The following is a 13,165-nucleotide window of genomic DNA, read 5'->3' on the forward strand; positions in this document are numbered from 1 at the left end:
TGTTACCATGCATGATAAATTGCTTCAGTCGTGTCTGACTCTGTGCGACCCCATGGACAGCAGCCCACCAGGCTCCTCCATCCACAGGACTTTCCAGGCAAAAACATGGAGTGGGTTGCCATTTCCTGCTCCAACTGTTACCATAGCCACCTTCAAATAGAAGCTAGCATTTTATCCAAATAGAAGTTAAGATCATGGCATCCTGTCCCGTCACTTTACGGCAATAAAATGGGAAAAAGTGGAAACAGTGACAGATTTTATTTTCTTGGGCTCCAATATCACTGCGGAAGGTGACTGCAGCCATGAAATTAAAAGATGCTTGCTCCTGGGAAGAAAAGCTATGACAAACCTACTTTGCCTACAAAGATCTGTATAGTCAAAGCTATGGTTTTCCCAATAGTCTGAATGTGAAAAAGTATGAATGTGAAAGTTGGGCCATGAAGAAGGCTGAGCTCTGAAAATATGATGCTTTTGAGCTGTGGTGCTGGTGAAGACTCTTGAGAGTTTCTTGGAAAGCAAGGAGATCAAACCGGTCAATCCTAAAGGAAACCAGCCCCGAATATTCATTGGAAGGACTGATGCTGAAGCTCCAATACTTTGACCATCTGATACAAAGAGCTGACTGGACTGAACAATGAACAACAATAGTGACCTTCAAAAAAAGTTTACATTTCTATCCAGCAAAACAACTGCAAGATACTGATAGATTAGAGCCATGAACCCTATATTATTGTGTAAAATAGTGGCAAAAGCTCACAGGGCCTGAAGCTTTGAATTAGAGGAAGAAATATGGGGCGGGCATTGTGCAGAGAGAACTCGGTTCTTTTCTAAGTCCTGGTTTTTCTTGGAGTCTACAGAGATCCAGGCCAGAAGATGTCAACAACCAAAGTTATATTATTGATTTTCTGACCACTGTGGCTAACACAACCCCAGATCTGGCAATTGTTATTTATGCAATTTCCCCCTAGGCAGCCATTAAGCTGTGAGAGTTCTCTCACCACCATGCTGTTTTACACACAAGGCACTCTAGAAGCATCTTCCTGTCTCTTCTCTGGGTAGTAGAATATGTGTCATTCTCAACTGTGACTTATCTGCAGCTACATTGAATCCCAGGCTACATTGCTCTGTCACTGGGGTACCTCTTGGGGATCCAGTTGGACAGTACAAGCCAGGGGATGAATTCAATATCAGATAAAGGCCAAAGATGTGAAAAGGAAGCCTGCTTCAGTCATAAATGTGCTATGCCACAACCTCAACTAGGAAACCTTCAGTTATTCCTGCTATAATTTGCCTAAATTCACTTTTTGAGAAAAGAAGTTAAGGCTTCAGTATTATAGAACAACCTAACTCTATAGTTGCTTTTCTTCCCCTTCCATGGAGGGTCGATGGTTCAAATAGTACATTTTGGCTGAAAATGCAGTGTGAATCAAAGCGTGTGGGTCAGCAAGACCCAGTCATGCATGTAATAATTTCTTCCTTTTTTAAAAACTATGTATTTATTGATTAGGTTGATGCCAAAGTAATTGAAGTTTTGCATTGTTGAACTTTGCTGTTTGATATTGGACTACATTCTTAAATAAATATGGTTATATTATATATCATTTTAATGTGCATTTCTCACTTTTTTTTAATAATGACATTACTTGCTGTTTATATTATATTTATCTTAGACTAAGGAAATGGCAGAAAGCAAATTTGGGCGATTTTATTTGTGTGTGTGTGTGATAAAGTTTTATTAAAGTATAAAGGAGATAGAGAAAGCTTCTGACACAGGCATCAGAAGGGGGCAGAAAGAGTACCCCCCTGCTAGTCTTAGGCTGGATGTTATATAGCCACTGCTACTGCTGCTAAGTCACCTCAGTCGTGTCCAATTCTGTGCGACCCCATAGACGGCAGCCTACCAGGCTCCACCGTCCCTGGGATTCTCCAGGCAAGAACACTGGAGTGGGTTGCGATTTTCTTATTCGAGTTCACAATGGGTTGTAAGCAGCAGAGATAACTTGCAATATCAACAATGCATTTGGCCCAGGAACTGCTCACAAATGTATAGTACGGTGGTGGTTCAAGAAGTTTTGTAAAAAAAAAAATGAAGAAGTTTTGTAAAGAAGACGAGAGCCTTGAAGATGAGGAATACAGTGGCCGGCCATCAGAAGTTGACAACGACCAACTGAGAGGATCATTGAAGTTGATTTTCTTTTTTTTTTTATTTTCTTACAACTACATGAGAAGTTGCCAAAGAACTCGGTGTCAACCATTCTACTTTTGTTCGGCATTTGAAGAAAATTGGCATGGTGAAAAAGCTTGATAAGTGGGTGCCTCATGAGCTGACTGAAAATCAAATAAATCATCGTTTTGAAGTGTCATCTTCTCTTATTGTATGCAACAACAGCAAACCCTTTCTCAAATGAATTGTGATGTGTGATGAAAAGTGGATTTTATTTGGCAACCGGTGATGACCAGCTCAGTGGTTGGACTGAGAAGAAGCTCCAAAGCCAAATTTGCACCAAGAAAAGGTTACGATCACTGTTTGGTGGTCTGCTGCCTGTTTGATCCACTACCGCTTTCTGAATGCCGGGGAAACCACTACATCTGAGAAGTATGCTCAGCAAATCGATGAGATGCACCACAAACTGCAAGGCCTGCAGCCAGCATCGATCAACAGAATGAACCCAATTCTTCTTCACCACAATGCCCAACTGCATGTTGCACAACCAGCGCTTCAGAAGTTGGATGAATTGGGCTATGAACTTTTGCCTCCACCGCCGTATTCACCTGGCCTCTTGTCAACTGATTGCCACTTCTTCAAGAACCTCGAAACTTTTTGCAGGGAAAATGTTTCCACAACCAGCAGGAAGCAAAAAAAAAAAAAAAAAAAAAGCAAAAATGCTTTCCAAGAGCTCTTCAAATCCTGAAGCATGGATTTTTATTTTTTAAATTAATTTATTTATTTTTATTGAAGGATAATTGCTCTACAGAATTTTGTTGTTTTCTGTCAAACCTCTACATGAATCAGCCATAGGTATACATATATCCCCTCCCTTCTGAACCTCCCTCCCATCTCTCTCCCCATCCCACATCCCATATATGGCTGTGCTGGGTCTTAGGTGCAGCTCATGGGATCTTCCATCTTTATTGTGGCATGTGGAATCTTTTTTTTTTTGCATGTGGAATCTTTAATGACAACATTTGAACTCTCAGTTGTGGCTTGTGGGATCTAGTTCCCTGACCAGGGATTGAACTTGGGCACCCAGCATTGGGAGCTCAGAGTCTTAGCCACCGGACCCCTAGGGAAGTCCCCATGTAATGAATTTTTATACTGGCCTCCCCAAGAAGGGGATTCCCTGGTGCTCAGACAGTAAAGCGTCTGCCCACATTGTGGGAGACCAGGGTTCGATCCCTAGGTTGGGAAGATCCCCTGGAGAAGGAAATGGCAACCCAGTGCAGTACGCTTGCCTAGAAAATTCCATGGATGGAGGAGCCCGGTGAGCTACAGTCCATGGGGTCGCAAAGAGTCGTACATGACTGAGTGAGCTGGCTGTGTCAATGATAGTCTCAAGAGGTCTGAGAAGGAAACAGGGCACTGAAATATAGGTCCTTTGTTTTCTGCTGTGTCAGCCTTGAAAGCAATAAGCAATTGCTTTTGCTCCGATAGATAGGATGGGAGGAATTTCGTGAAAGTCAACGTTAGATCTCTCTTGGAGGATGGTGCCCCTAATCCCGAACCCTGACCCTGGGCCCCTCCCCATGATGGAAAGGGTGCAAGTCATATGACTGAGCCATGGCCTCATTTTACAGACTGTCAGAGTCACTTGGAGGTGAAATACAGATTGCTGGGCCCCACTCCAATGTTTCTGACTCAGTAGGTCTTTCAGGGAGTGGAGTGTGGGGTGAGGGGGAAGGTGGGGAGGTGGGGGCGGGGATGGGTGGAAGCTAGGAATTTGCATTTCTAATGAGTTCTTAGGTGATGCTGCTGTTGCTGATCTGGGGATTACCACTGTCTAGAAGGCGCCATTGAGATCTTGTCCTTTGCAGACTCATCCAACCTGGGATTGGTGACAGTCTTCTTCATGGGATCTAGAGTGGGGAATTAGGAGAATGGGAAATTTGTGCCATTTTTGGTTTTCCTTTTTATTCAAGTGTTCCATGAATGATGAATGAACCTTTGTTTCTTAAGAGCCCAGAGTCAGAGTGCTCAGTTCTTTTCATCTGGGTGGGTAGGCTGGGGGGAATTGAAATTGGTTGGGAATGATTAAAATTAGGCCCCCCAAATAAATTTGCAGCACTCATAGCAGTTCTTATTGAACAGGCAGCTATTTGAAGAGGGGTCTGTTAAGCTTCCTGCCATGGCATTGCCACATCTTTTCTATGGAAGTTCCCAGCACTGAGTATAGTCCTGTGGTGGACTTTTCTGCCACAAACTAAGCTATGAGCTTCTTATGAATAGTTCTGTTTGTAACATGAAGCCGGAACAGTGCCTCGCTCTCTGAAGGTCTTCACAAACATTCGTTGGATAAAAAACAACTGGTTCAGAAACTCAAAAGAGCAAATTCCAAGAAGTCTGAGACAACAGGTCTTGGGAAGAATGAAACTGGCATGGTCTGGGTATTTGTGAACTGATCAGTGAACATGACTTATTGCCATGGGAGAAAAACTCTGGGTTTTAGATGGAGGTGGCCGGAATCTATTTTCTGGGTTGACTTACGTTGGTGCCCACGTGGGGGCTGAGTTCTAGAAGTAGTGACAGCTCCATAATGGGCACCATCTGGGTTGTTGTATTCAGTGCTTTATATATATATATATATATATATATAATATAAATAAATTATATTTATAATATTTAAATAAATATTTAATATAATTATATATAAATGTTTATAAATATTTAATATAAATATTTAATATAATTAAATACAAATATTTAATATAATTTTATATAATTAAATATAATATATAAATAAATATATAATAAATATATATAATAAATATAATATAATATATAAGATAATATATAATATATATAATAAATATATAAATTAAATAAATATAAATAAATAAATTATATATTATATAATTATAATTATATAATATAATTAAATCTAATATAAATATTTAATATATAAATATTAAATATAAATATTTATAAATATTTAATAAATATAAATATATTTGTATATATTATGTATATTTAAATATATATATAATTTTTCATATCACAGCCTTCCTCTAGGCAGATGGGTATCATTGCATACAACCAGGAAGTTTGACTAGTACGATCGATCTGCTTTCTGCAGCTGGGTGAGTTTCCCTGCAGTCAGTGTGGCTCTCTGAGAGCTTTTCTATTCCTTGGAGCAGTTCCCAGCACCTCCCTGGGTCTGGCACAGAACCTGGTACACAGTAACTGCTCAAATGTTTATTCAATAAAAAATGGGCCAACTTCATTCAGATGGGGGGTTCTTTAGCACTGGACAGCCGTTGGGCTGAGATTTGGAATGCTGAGGATTCTGATGGATGGTAATTATAATTTAAACTCAACATTTGAATAAAAGAACATACTTATTTTACTTGCGTAAGGAAAGAGTCTTCTTTAGACTAACCAACCACGGGAATTCTAAATTGGATGCAAAAATACATTTTCAGGTAAGGGGTGTATTTATTATAGACAGAGAGAATGGTAAAGTAAAAAGAACCAAATGAAAATGGCTATAATCCTGCCCCCTGGAGCTACTCACAGTTAAATTTTTTGGTGTATTCTCTTTCTGTTAGAATGCTGTATTTCTCACTTTTTTCACCCAGGGAGCATTATTTGTGAGCATGTCCATGCTATTAAATGTTTTCTATGTTGTGCTATTAGCAATAATACTCAATGAACATTTTTATACATAAATCCTCATTTGCATTTTGATTAATCCTTTAAGAAAATCCATAAAGTAGGTTTTTGGGGTCAAAGGTTATGATACATGTGGGAGGTGAAGCAGGAAATGTTATGTTGCAGGAATATCCATGAATTATGACTTTCTTTCTACCAAGAATTCACAAGAATTGATGAAAATTGTTTCTAAATAGTTTCAGGGAGCCATAGATTTTAAATGGAGTTTATAGCTGTGTTACTGCCTTGGACGAGAATACAGTCATTGGTCCCATTGGAATGTTCCCCTGTGTCAAATGCACACAGCATTCAAATTGCCAAGTCCAGGAAGGAAACGGCAAATAAATAGGCTTCTGAGATGTAAGACCCTTTAAGGAGTCAAGTACGCTACACAATACTTGTTGGAATTAGGCAACTCCTCAAGGCCGGCTGGGCAAATTCTCAACATGACAAGCTGCTGAATTGTTTTCCTAGGGACAACAAGGGACCCTGCTTGGCCCCCATTTGGGGAGAAGTGGGGAAAGCACATAGGAGGCAACCAGCCAAAAGCTTTGGTGCCTCATTGGAATTCAGCTGGGGTCTGTTGGGCATCTGTCTTTGGGCTGTTTGTTCACTGTTTGTCCCTGGACTTGGCAAGAAGCTACCACACCACACTTTAGGCTTCACAACCCCACACTCTCCCCTGAATATGTTTCCCTAATTCCGCTGGGCACAAACCTGATATAGTATGGTCTGCATGGTCTGTGCTTAGAGGAATATAAAAGCTCTCAGAGATCCACACTGACTGTAGGGAAATTAACTAGCTGTAGAGACCAGACCACTCATGTTAGTCAAAGTTTCTGATTGCAAACAATGATACCCATCTGCCTAGATGCAAGTTGTGAAATAAAAGATAATACATATAAATATTGGTTTCTGTCCCTGGTTCCTGATTCAAAGCTTCTAAAACAGGTGTAGATCCCTAAGTGATAAGAACACTAGGAGAATGTTTTGTTTTAGTCAAGTGACTCTGGGTGGGCTCCTGGGTGTCACCAGAAAGACCAGGCCGTGATTTGAAGCGTAGACTTTTCAGCCCCATCTATTCCTTCAGAGATGGGAGAGGGGCTGGAAATGGAGATAATAATTGATCATGCCTGTGAGAGGAACGGCTTCCCTGGAGGCTCAGTGGTAAAGAACCCGCCTGCCAATGCAGGAGATGCAGGTTTTGATCCCTGGGTCGGGAAGATCCCCTGGAGTAGGAAATGGCAACCCACTCCAGTATTCTTGCCTGGGAAATCCCACTGGACAGAGGAGCCTGGTGGCTGCAGTTCATGGGGCTGCAAAAGAGTCAAACATGGCTGAGCAACACGTACACAGGAGAGGAAGCCTCCATAAAGCCCCAGTAATACGCGGTCCAGGTTGAGCCTTCAGGTTGGTGAGTACACCCACTACCAGGGAGATGGCACACCCCAACTCCATGAGGGCAGAAGCTCCTGCACTCAGAGCCCCCCAAACCTCACCCTACGCACCCTTCATCTGGTTCTTCATCTGTATCCTTTATCATATCCTTTAGTAAACTGGTGAACATAAGTGTTTCCCTGAGTTCTGGGGGCTGCTCTAAAAAATTAATTGGCCCTGAGGGAGAGATCGTGGAAACCGCCGATTTGCCCTCAAGCTGGACAGAAGTTGTGAGTAATCTGGGACCTATACCTACAATTGGCATCGGAAGTGGTGTGGGAGCTGTTGTGGGACTGAGCCCTTAACCTCTGGGATCTGACACTATCTCCAGGCAGATGGAACTGAGTTAAACTGTAGGACAAGAGCAGGCACAGAACACGTGGGGATCTGTCCTGGGAAGGCTCCACAGGGTCCTGCTCGGTTACATTTTTACCCTCAAGTGGGCTGGTTTGGAAAACATATTATACAGCCCCCTCCTTCTCCATGCCTTTGCCCATGCTGGGTCTCCCACCCAAAATGCCCTTCTCTGTTTCCTTCTCCTCTCCAAATTCAAATTAATATTATTATTTTGCCACACCGTGTGGCATGTGGGGTCTTAGTTCCCTGACTGGGGATTGAACCTGTGCCCCCTGCATTGGGAACTCAGAGACTTAACCACTGGACCCCCAGGGAAGTCCCCTCCTTTCTGTACTTTAAAACCCAGTTTAAATAAACCCCTCTGTGAAGACTTCCCCTCTGATCCCCCATCCCACTACACAGCATAAATCACTCCCCCACTGTATGAGTTTCACATTGCTGCTGTAACAAATTATCACAAATTTCATGGCTTAAAACAACAGAAATTTATTGTCTTACAATTCTCGAGGTCAGAAGTCCAAAATGGGCTGCAGGATTGTGTCCTATATGGAGGGTCTAGAAAAGAATCCATTTTCTTGTCTTATCTAGTGTCTAGAGGCCAGGTGGCTCAGATGGTAAAGAATCTGCCTGAAATGCAGGAGGCTGATCCCTGGGTCGGAGAAGGGAATGGCAACCCACTCCAGTATTCTTGGCTGGGGAATTCCACAGAGAGAGGAACCTGGCAGGGTACAGTCCATGGGGTTGCAAAGAGTCGGATATGACTGAGCAACTAACACTTAGCACTTTATTCTTGACTCATGGCCTCTCCCTCCATATTCTTTCTTTTTAAAAAAACTTATTATTTATTTTGGCTGGGCTAGATCTTAGTTGCGGCATGTGAACCCTTAGTTGCTACATGTAGGATCTTAGTTTCCTGATCAGGGATCGAACTTGTGCCCCGTGCATTGGGAGTGTGGAGTTTTAGCCACCAGACCATCAGGGAAGCCCCATCCCTCCATTTTCAAAGCTGACAGCCTAACATCTTTAAATCTCTCTCTCCCCCCTTTTCACTTCTGCTTCTGTCGTTACTTTACCTTTTCTCTTTACTGCCATCATCACATTGCCTGCTTGACCCTGACCCTCCTGTCTCCTTCTCGTAAAGTCCCTTGTGATTAAATTGGTCCCTCTTGGACAATCCAGGGTAATCTCTCCTTCTTAAAGTCCGTAATCTCTGTCTCTCAAACGCACGCTTTGAATATCATTCTGTAGCTCACATTGGTCATGTGCCTGTTTCCATCAGAGCACAGCTTACGATTGTTTGGGTTCGGCTAGAGGTAGTGACCTGAGTCCTACTCTGTGTCTGACCCTAACTCAAACCCAACCAAGTACCGCTCTCTCCGACTTGTCTCGGATTTAGCAGTCTGGCAGAGGACTGGGGAAGGTGGCTGATGGTCCCAGGGGTTGGTGTGTGGCTTCTATTTGATCATCTCATCTTAGCCCCCACCCCTGCATTTACTTAGCTTTCTGATGGGCCTCATGTCCCCAGTTCCAGTCCAAAGTCTCATGCTCATTTCTTTTCTTGTAAAGAAAAAACTTCTGGCCTCTGAAGAGGAAGGGTTTTTTGTCTGACTGTGGGATGAGGGAAGGGATATAGCTGTTTAACTCCGTATGTAATATTCAACCAACAGCAATTGCATGGATTACAGACTGGGTTCAAAGGCCCCTGACAAAACCTGACCGAGTGGTTTAACCAGGGAAGTGCTGATATTTCTTTAAAGCATAACAAGAAATCCAGTGGGAATGGTCTATGGTAGACACTGCTACCCCGTTTCCCTCTGAGTTTCTTTTCTGCCATTCTCACCGTGTGACTTTCATGTTTCTGGCATCCTTCTGGGCCCTTAGATCACTACTGGGCAGGAGGGATGGGGAAGGGCAAAGCGGGAAGCTCATGCCTGCTCGGTTTGCCTCCTTAATTCAAGAAAGCATCCTTGGAAGTCCCCAAGTGGACTTTACATTGGCCAAAACAGAGTCCATGGCTGACTCTAGTGGCAAGAGTCTGGGAGGCAAGTAAGCGAGTGATAGTCGCTCAGTCGTGAACGACTCTTTGTGACCCCCTGACTCCTCCGTCCATGGGATTCTCCAGGCAAGAATACTGGAGTGGGTTGCCAGTTCCTCCTCCAGGGGGTCTTCCTGGCCCAGGGATTGAACCCGGGTCTCTGGCATTGCAAGCAGATTCTTTACCTTTTTATTTTTAGCAGGACACCCTGTAGCCCTTCCCATGGGCTACCCTCGTGGCTCAGATGGTAAAGAATCTGCCTGTGATGCAGGAGACCCGGATCAGGAATCAGGATCAGACCCGGACCGTGACTGAGTGACTTTCACTTTCAACAACATCATTTTAGTAAGATTTTGAAGGATTGTTACCCCATTTAAAATCAGAGGTTGGTTAAAGCTCCAAAGAGGTGATTCTAAATATAGTGGCTCTGGGCTTTCTAGGAGAAGATGTGGGAGGGTTGCCAGGGCAGAGTGAGGAAGGGGGACCAGAGCAGGAGAGAGTGGGAGGGGCAGACTGGGGCCAGGGACAGAGCAAGAGAGCGAGGGGGTGGGAGGGAAGGAGGAAGAGATGAAAAGGAGGCTCATGAGGAGGAGCCGCCCGCGCACGGCAGTACAACCTTCAGCTCTCTTAACTCAGCCATCCCACGGACAACCTGAGTGCCCCTGCTCTTTGGCCATAGTGGCCAGAGTGCATCTGTTTCATCATCTTGTCTATGTCTTTAGGCACTCCTAGGGCCACGGGCTAGCAGCCTCCCAACCCCGTCACTCTCATCCATATGGAGAAAAGGCTTTCTGGCAGATGCCACCATGGGCACAGTGGGGGTCTACGAGTTCCTTCTAGCCCTTCTAGGGTGTGCAAAAGTCTTGGGGCTTGCTACCCTTCCCTCCCCAGGACAAGAACTGGAACCCAGATGCCTCTATTCTGAGATCTCCACGTTCATTTAGGATTTCTAGTAGCCCTGCCTCCGGGAGAAGAATTTGTTGAGAAACAGGTCTCAAGGTGTTTTTAGGACACCCGTGTAAGCATTTCCCATGACTGTTCTTAGAAGATTTTGGAGAGGTCCAGCTTTCTCCTCCTCCCTACTGACCAGAGAATTTTTAATCAAGGTAGGAAATGTGTGAGTACAAATAGATTCTCCTTGTGGTCTGATTCCTAGAAATAGTCTTTATTTATCTCTGGACTGTGGTTGAGGTTTGGAAATCACATTGATAGTGGAGTCATGATATAAAGAGAAATATGGGAAGGGAAAAGAAAGTGCATAATTTTATTGCATACGGTACAGCTTAAAAAAACCCAAATGATATAAAAGATTTCAAAGTGAAAAGTAACAGTCTTCTGTCCATGCCCCCCTACCCCGCCCCACTTCCCCAGTCCCTGGGATTACTGCCTAGAGGCCACTTTTAAAAAATTTTCTTTATTTTATAATTTTATTGCACTATAGTTGATTTAAAATATTGTGCTAGTTTCAGGTGTATAGTAAACTGATTCATATATTTACACGTACGTGTGTGCTTAGTCGCTCAGTTGTGTCCAGCTCCTTGCGATCCCATGGACTGCAGCCCGCTAGGCTCCTCTGTCCATGGACTTCTCCAGGCAAGAACACTGAAGTGGGTAGCCATTCACTTCTCCAGGGGATCTTCCTGACCCAGGGATCAAACTTGGGTCTCCTGCATTGCAGGCGGATTCTTCACTGACTTAGCCACCAGGGAAGCCCATACACATATATATATACATACATATATAAACTCTTTTCCAGATTCTTTTCCATTATAGATTATTACAAGATACTGAATATAGTTCCCTGTTGTTTATTTGATATCTGTTTTGTATCTGTTCATCCCATTTGTTGCTGTTCAGTCGCTTGGTTGTGTCCGACTCTTTGCAACCCCATGGACTGCAGCATGCCAAGCTTCTCTATCCTCCAGTATCTCCTGGAGTTTGTTCAAACCCATGTCCATTGAGTCGCTGACGTCATTCAGTCATCTCATCCTCTGTCACTCCCTTCTCCTCCTGCCCTCAATCTTTCCCAGCATCAGGGTCTTTTCCAATGAGTCGGCTTTTCTCACCGGGTGGCCAAAGTATTGGAGCTTCAGCTTCAGCACCAGTCCTTTCAATGAATATTCAGGGTTGATTTCCTTTAGGATTGACTGGTTTGATCTCCTTGCTGTCCAAGGGACTCTCAAAGGTCTTATCCAGCAGCACAAATTTGAAAACATCAGTTCTTCAGCATTCAGCCTTCTTTGTGGTCCAACTCTCACATCTGTACCTGACTACTGGAAAAACCATAGCTTTGACTAATTGGACCTTTGTCAGCAAAGTGATGTCTCTGCTTTTTAATATGTTGTCTAGGTTTATCATAATTTTTCTTCCAAGTAGCAAACATCTTTTAATTTCATGGCTGCAGTCACCATCCACAGTGATTTTGGAACCCACGAAAATAAAGTCTGTTACTGTTTCCATTGTTTCCCCATCTATTTGCCATGAAGTGATGGGACCAGATGCCCTGATCTTAGTTTTCTGAATGTTGAGTTTTAAGCCACCTTTTTCACTCTCCTCTTTCACCTTCATCATGAGGCTCTTTAGTTCCTCTTCACTTTCTGCCATTAGGGTTGTTAACCCCTTACTCCTAATTTATCCTTCTCTTCCCTTCCACCTTTGGTAACCATAAATTTGAACCATGAATTGTTTTCCATGTCTGTGAGTCTGTTTCCATTTTGTAAATAAGTTCACTTGTATCAGGGCTTCCCTGGAGGCTCAGCTGGTAAAGAATCTGCCTGCAATGCAGGAGACCTGGGTTTGATACCTGAGTTGGGAAGATCCCCTGGAGAAGGGAATGGTTACCCACTCCAGTATTCTGTGAAGGAGTCTTTTGGGCCTAGAAAAGAGAACAACAGTCTCAAAGGCCCCTTGCTGAATCATCTAACTTCGGAGAAAACAAAGCATAACTTTAGTTCCATCCTGATGCTCCAGGCCAGCTGCATCTATCTGGGACTTATCACCCCCTGTCCGGAAACCTACCACCCCCTACACCCGCCCAGAAGACTTATCACCCCCTGCCCAACTACAAGTGTCATCTCAACAAAAGAATACTCAAAATATCCCACTTGATTGACGTTTCCCTTATCGCTTCCACAAACCTCCCTATAAGTATGAAGCCTCCCTGATCCCTTTCGGCGCTCAGCCTGGTCATTAGGCCGACTGTCGCCCCTCCTTGCCTGAATAAAGGTAACCTACTTCTGTTGAGGTCGTCTTTCCTTTTCTGCCTCGCTGGAACCATGCCTTACATTTTTGGTGCCGAAACCCGGGAGGGGGCGAGGCACTCGTCTCACTCTCTCTCACTCTCCCTCCCTCTCACTGTTTTCCCCTTTTCCCGGAGTCTGGGAGCGCAAACATCCTCCGAGCTCACTTCTCTGCCAGGGCTCTTAAGTTCCCCTCGGGGACGCCTAGTGCCTCCGTGAGCGGTGCAAGTC

This window comes from Cervus elaphus, chromosome 2, assembly GCF_910594005.1.
Source record: "Cervus elaphus chromosome 2, mCerEla1.1, whole genome shotgun sequence".
NCBI lineage: Eukaryota > Metazoa > Chordata > Mammalia > Artiodactyla > Cervidae > Cervus > Cervus elaphus.